Source organism: Octodon degus, unplaced genomic scaffold, assembly GCF_000260255.1.
Source record: "Octodon degus isolate 3935 unplaced genomic scaffold, OctDeg1.0 scaffold00026, whole genome shotgun sequence".
Lineage (NCBI taxonomy): Eukaryota > Metazoa > Chordata > Mammalia > Rodentia > Octodontidae > Octodon > Octodon degus.
The window spans coordinates 13,971,992-13,979,101 of NW_004524602.1; positions in this window are offsets into that span (position 1 = coordinate 13,971,992).

The window sequence follows — 7,110 nt, forward strand, 5'->3', positions numbered from 1 at the left end:
ATAAAAATCTGACTGCCAGTAAAGGATGTATTTCTCCATGGACTGGGTCCTGGGTGTGGGCTGTCAGAGCCGGCCTGGAGCATCAGTGCCGAAATCTGTATTGTCCTTGCTGAGGGCTGCTGTGTGTTCCAGCAGGCAGCCTAAGAAGGGGAACCCTTCTCTGGGTTCCACTGGCCATGGCTGAGTCGCATGCTTCTCCCAAGCTGCAAAGGGTTTGTGCAGGTGCAGCTTTGTTTTCTTGTCTCTAGTACAGACTGAGGATAACAAGGAGCTGGACCGGGTGCTCAAAGAGCCGAGCTACAGCACCTGTCCCTCGTGCAGCGGGGGTAGTAAGGCCAAACGGTGGTTGAAAAGCTGTAAGTGTATGTGAAAGTTAGTTAGACATCTTCTGTGAATTCTGTAAGATGAAAACAAGACCATGGTACTATTTGCTCCCTATGCCTGTTAGGAATACTATCCTAGTTAGAGTACTATACGTAGGGTACTATCCCATAGTTAGGCTACTATAACAAAATACCATAGACTAGGCAGCTCCGAAACCAATTTATTTCTTGCCTTTTGAAGACTGGGAAGCCCAAAATCAAGGCACTAGCAGACTTGCTTCTGGGGCAAGCCCACTTCGTCATAATCAGTCACCTTCTCTGTGTGTCCTCACCTGTCACAGTGATGAGGGAGCCCTCTAACGTATGAGGGCCTTAACCTCTTCCACCAGAGCTCTGCAAACACCACCTTCTAATACCATTAGCTTGGGGAATGAATTTCAACATCAAATTTTGGGGGGACATAAATATTCAGCCCATTTCATTCATCCCTGGCTCTCCAAATCCATGTCCTTGTCACATGTAAAATACAGTCCACCCTGGTGAACCCCTGCGTCTTGTTTCAAATCAACTCAAAAGCCTGAAGTTCAAACCCAGACAACTTTTATATCCCAGCAGGCAGAGGAGGAAGGAGAAAAGGCTCCATCGGCTGAAGTCTAGGCTATCGACTGCTTGCAATGAACTCTGAGTACAGTGTTCGCCTCAGGTATACTGAAAGCCACTGGTCCAAAGAGTCATTGAAGTTGGAAAGACATGAAGGATGCAACTTTTCTGCGGCAACCCTATGATGACAAAGGGGAGAAGAGGCAGAAAGGAAAAATCATGACTTCCTTGCTTGCTAATGTCCTGGAAGCTGAGTTTGAGCTGAGTTTGGCGTCATTATAAGTCACGATAGTCCAGGTAAGCTAACTGACAACTGGACTAGAATAGGAATCCCCTGCGGAGGTGGTTGTTGTGAGGGCACTGCCCTCATGAAAGGGTTAATCTATTGAGGACTTCCTGGCCAGGAGGCTAATAGGAAATGAGGCCCGCCTGGAGGAAGCAGGGTGTGCGGGCATGACCAGACACCAGGGCTGGCCCCTGCCCTTCCCCAAGGACTCTTCCCCTGCCCTCCTCTGGTTCTCAGATGTCAAGAGGTAAACAACTTTCCCTCACCTCCTGCTTCTACCTCGGAGCCTGCTGATCACAGACCGAAACCCCTCACTCCTTGAACCAAATTAAACTGCTCTTCCTCAAATTGGGAGTGTTGGCTAATTTGTCCCAGCAACATACAAGCTGACCAAATGAGGTTTGTTACACAGTTCTGGCCAATGGGCTCTTGCTTGTTGGTCTACAGTACAGTGACTGTCACAGGAAGCCTTGAGGGCATTTCATCTGTTCAGCTCACCCATCTGGAGTCAGAAGAGCATTTTAAATCACTAGTAATAAACCTCCTTCTAGTGATATGAACAGCAGGCATCTAGGGAAGCTCCTATCAGGTGACTCTGGGAACCCAGGTGTTGTTGTCAAGGTTTGTAAGGAAATAGATTTACTGTAGGACACATAATTTATGGGATTATTTAATTATAGTCACCCAAATACCAAATGCAGAAGAGTGCACGAGAGTGCACTAAAGACCCACAGAATCCAGCTAAAAGCCTGGATCCCCCACCAATGTCCTGCACAGGTCCAGCTGAAGACCTACAGCCCACAAGTCCCGGTGGAGGCCGAGAGCCCGCGGCGATGTCTCCTGCAGGTCTGTATCAAGGATCTGCCCTGGGAGGCCCAAGGGCCAGTGGTGGAAGCTAGAAAGTGTGTGCCAGTGGACGAAGGAACTGTGCCAGCAGGCTGAGGGGTCTGCACTGGAGCCAGGAGGTGACACTCCCAGAAGGGCCAGAACTCCCCCAAGAACAACGAAGCCTTCCTCAGTAACAGTGAAGACTAGAGCTCCTCTGACAATGAGAACATCCGAGTTCATACCAGGAAGGCTGGCACGACAGTCTTCTCCAGGAGAATCAACAGCGTAGCATCTTCCTCTCCAGTTTTTCTTTCGTCCATTGGCAACAGCCCTCTGGGCCTCCCACACAGTACCACGCTGACTCGGTTCAGCTGGGCGTTCCAGTTGGCCGTTAGTTAACCCACCACACCAAGAACACCCAGATCAGCCCACTGAATTGAAATACAGCAGCAATGTGTAATGGGTCACGCAGAGAGGCGTGGTGTCTGGCCTCCTACAAGCCCTTCTTACCCACCCAGTCGAAAGGGTGCCCTCACCCTTGTCACTCTGATTCTCACTGTCACATTGTGTTTCTTGAAACATTACTGAAATTATTTCTTATCTCTTTCCTCCTTTGCCTTTTAAAGCACCATTCCTAGCCTAGGGGTGAAGCTCAGTGGTGGGGTGCCTGCCCAGCATTTACAATGTCCTGTATTCAAGTCCCAGCATTCCAAAATTCACAACCAAACCAAAACTTAATTGCAGAGGATCAAAGATATTTTGAATCTCATTTACAGCTATCAGTGTAGTTTCTTGCACAGTGCTGGCCCCATACCAGATGTAAAGGAACATTTTGAATGTTCTTTTCTTATCATTCATATATTTTTCTTGCATTAAAGCAAGATCAGAGAAATCACATAATGCTCATTTCTTGTTGTTTCATTTAAGCATCTTTTTAAAAAATCTTTATTTGTGTGTGTGTGTGTGTGTGTGTGTGTGGCCAGCTCAGCCCACCAGGGGGCGGGCGGGCTGGCATGTGGTGCTGGGGGATTGAACCGCGGTCCCTGCGCTTTGCTAAGCTTGTTCTGAGTAGGTGCTTTAGACCACTGAGCCATCTCACCAGCCCCTCATTTAAGCATCTTTCACCAAATGGTGTTGTGCCTTAAGTCCTGGGAAATAGAATGTTTGTGAAATTGTTGTAATCTCTAAAAAGAATTAGTTCAAAGAAATAATTATCTAAGCATGTCCGTACCATACTGAAGCTTGTATTTTAGATATAAAATGTACTGTTCTTGTAAAATGACCAATAAGTGACAAAGCAGTCATTTTAAATTTTTTTTTTTCTCAACGAATGATATTTAAATTGGCATATTCCGTTGGTTGCGTAGGTTTGGTCTTTGAATATATTCTGCTAGTTAAGCCCTAAGGGGCAAGGTTGTACCATGCCATTGGTGGGATGTGGATCCCAAAGGCCCAATGAAAACTAGGAGAACTCCTACGGTGGCTCTCCGTGACCAAAATACAACACACTCCAGGCTTTATTACTTTTGTTGGTTCTCTGGATCTGTGGGTTCCGCATCAACACATTCAACCAACTAAGGGCCAAAAATATTTTTAAAAGTCGCATATGTATTTTATTGACTATGTACAGACTTTTTTGTTCACCATTCCTTCAACAACACAGTTTAGTGACTATATAGCATTTCCATTATAGTAGGTGCTGTAAGCAATCTCGACCTGATGTAATGTGGCTAGGGATGTTTACAGCTCACCCGAAAATAGTATCCACATTTATACAAAGGATTTGAGCACGCTTGGGTTTTGGTGTGCAGAACTAATCTTACGAGGATGGTAAGGGTTTACTGCAGGAAGAAAGGTTTATCTCGTTTTTTATTTTTAATTAATTAATTAATTTATTTATTTGTATTTTAGGGAAGGGTCTACAGGATGTTCAGGGTCTCACTACTAGATCGGACTTGTAGTGATCCGCCTGTTTACAGCCTCCCAAGAGCTGGGATTACAGGTGCGCACTCCTACGCCCAGTCTCAATTGCTGTCTCAGCTTGTGGGGGGGGGGCACGGCCGGTCCTGGGATAGCTCATATTTTAGATCCACTTCTTAGGCTTTGTCTTCTAGGCTACAGTTAGTTATTTTGCTATGAGAATTTTCAGTGTAATAATAACCAACATCTTCAAGAAATTAGGTTCTGATGTAACAATGGGCTGTATTTAATTGAGACTGTGTAATAAGGAAAAAAATAGCCACTGAAAAGATACCTGACAGGTCCAGTAGGGGGCAGCAACTGTAAATCAGATTGAAATTTGCCCCAGGAGAGCTGAAGAAAGATTTCCTAAATATGATTGCTCAATTTAATCCATTGACATAAAATAATGCATGCATAAGTGCCTCATTAGGTTGAAGACAAAGTGAGGATAGAATTATTTTCCAGCACTTTCACTAATGTGAAAAGATTTGGAACAATCTAAAATTTGCCACTCAGATAAATTTTGTATATAAACATGCAAAATACGATTCTTAAAGTTCTCTCCAACTCAAATTCCATGATCTTATGATTTGTGATCCCTTTTTAATCCTTTTAAGTCCAGGCTCTTAGATTATTTGGTCAACCATAACTTGCCATTACAGTGATGGAAATTTTGTTTGGAAATAATCATCATTATCGCATGGAAAATTGAGGTCCCGAAATGTGCTGACTCATCTCCTCCAGGAGGTCTGTGTGATAAACCGCCCTGATAAAACGGCCTGTGTGTAATCCAGGCACCATAGGGATTGCACTATTTTCTGGAAGAGAAGATTGCCTCTCTTCCAGAAAATAGTGTACTGTTTAAGTCATCAGTACACTCTTTTTACTTTTAAAAATAGGAAAAGAAAAGCTCACAATATTACACAACTACTTTTTTCTCATTCTTGATACTTTTCTCGTTTTGTTTTTTTGTTTTTTTTTTTTGTTTTGTTTTTGTTTTTTGAGACATGGTCTCACTGTGCAGTTTGGGCCCACCTTGTGCTCACTTTTGTAGCCCAGGCTGGTCTCAAACCTGTAGTAATTGTCTGTCTCAACCTCCTTAGTGCTGGGATTACAGGTGTGAGCCAGCATGTCAGGTCCTGGGGTGAGCACGGCACAGGGATCCAGGGCCTGAGGGGCAAGTGGGACAGGGGATCGAAAGCAGGCAGGACCTTGGGCTTGCCAGGCAGGTGCTTCTGCCTCTGAACTATCTCCCCAGCCATCATGTTCCTTTTACAGCATGATGCACATAACCTCAGTATTAGTCACCTTACCAAAATTCTGAAATCACAAAGGTGATACATTTTGGCTTGTGGGGCAAGGAAAGAGGGCCTCTGAGGTAGAAGGGTGGGCTGTGGACCATGTCGTCGCCCACATGGTCATCCCTGCAAAGCTGCTAGATGTGCTTGCTTGCTTGCTTTCTCTCTCTCTTTGCTACAGGGTCTCTCTACAGAGCTCAGACTTGTAGTGATCTGCCTGTCTCAGCCTCTCCAGGTCCGGGATTACAGGTGTGCGCCACCACGCCCAGTTTTGGTGGCCAGCAAGGCACGGGGTGGCATGCGGTAAAGGGATCAACCCTGGGTCCTTGTGCTTGCCAAGCAGGTGCTTAGACCAACAAGCTATCTCCCGGGCTTGGATGTGGTTGGCTGTGGTGGTGAGTGGTCACTGCTATAAATACCCATTACAATAGCCCACATTCAACTTACGCCTGAGCTGCGACTGGATCTGAACACTTTCTAAAGAGCATTCTCATGAGCACCTCTGGATAAAGCCATCAAGAAGTTTAATGAAAGCAGAAGCTGTTTCTGAATCAGGAGGGATCATGTTGCCTTAGTTGACTCTGGGCCACGCATGTTAACATTTTCAGTCTCCCTTAGGACACATCTTCCTGCTGTATGCGTTGAAAAGGAAGACGCATGCTTGGCTGGCAGTGAGTATGGGGGAAGGAAGAAAACTGTCCTTCAGAAACATAGTAGTCTATCAGTACAAAGCCAGAGTGGAACTGTGTCGCCCGCCCACACACTCCACACTCCCTGCCCTGGCAGGGCGGTTCCCTGGTGCCAGTCAGGGGGAAGCAGCCCCATGTCTCTAGTTCTGAGGCCTCTTAGCTTCTCACAGCCTCAGGCTCTACCGCACAACTCAATGTCTGTGTCACCAGTGTAAACTATTCATTTCCACTGTGTAGACACCAATCTCCAAGAAGCTGAAGATTCCCGCCATTTGCCCGAGGTGGGCACTTTACTTCACCGTGGTGTGATTTACGTAAGGTAATCTCTGGTGGCCTCACATCAAAACCTGACTCTGTTCTTCATGTTGTGCCTCAGTAGTCTCGCCCCTTAAATGGGGATAGCAGTGTGAACCATTTAGGGTTGATCTGGGAATTACACAAGTATACACTGGTGAAACAGTTAAATTTATTTTCTAATGCAGAACAGTAAGATGATTTAATTTTCTCGAATGGCTTTTACGCAGGATGTAGGCATGGCTGTCAGATCAGAGTTCCTACTTATCATTCACCGTTGACCTTAGACAAGTCATTTCACAGTTCTTGGCTTTGCTTTCTTACCAGGATCTTCAGGCCTCAGAAGTAACGGAGCCTCTGAAATAGTCTCAATGGATGTTGTGGAATGAACAAAGTTTAAAATGAAGACACCCTAACGCTGCATTATGATCCACTTCTAGAGGAGTGTGGTTACCCAGTCCGTTATCTCCACCAGGAAACACTGCGGAGCATCCTTCCGTGTGACGGACAGAATCTTCAGGACACACACACTCACCCCTCGATCCTTCCCTGTGATTGTCAATCCAGTGTCCTCTCGGCCAACACTGGATAAAGGACTGGTTAGAAAAACCACGTTTAATTTGTACAAAACAGCTATCAGTGCGCGAGGGTCTCCGGGGCGTCCTAGAGCAGCAGCAGCCGCGGAGGCAGCAGCGTGGAGCGGCGGCCCCGAGGGCGGCCCTGGTCCCCGGCAGGGACGCGCACGGCCAGGCGGCGCAGCGGCTCCCCCGAGGCCTCGGCGCAGTGTGAGTCCGAGTTTGGGTCCGGGTCGGGAGCGGCCCCGCGGCCCG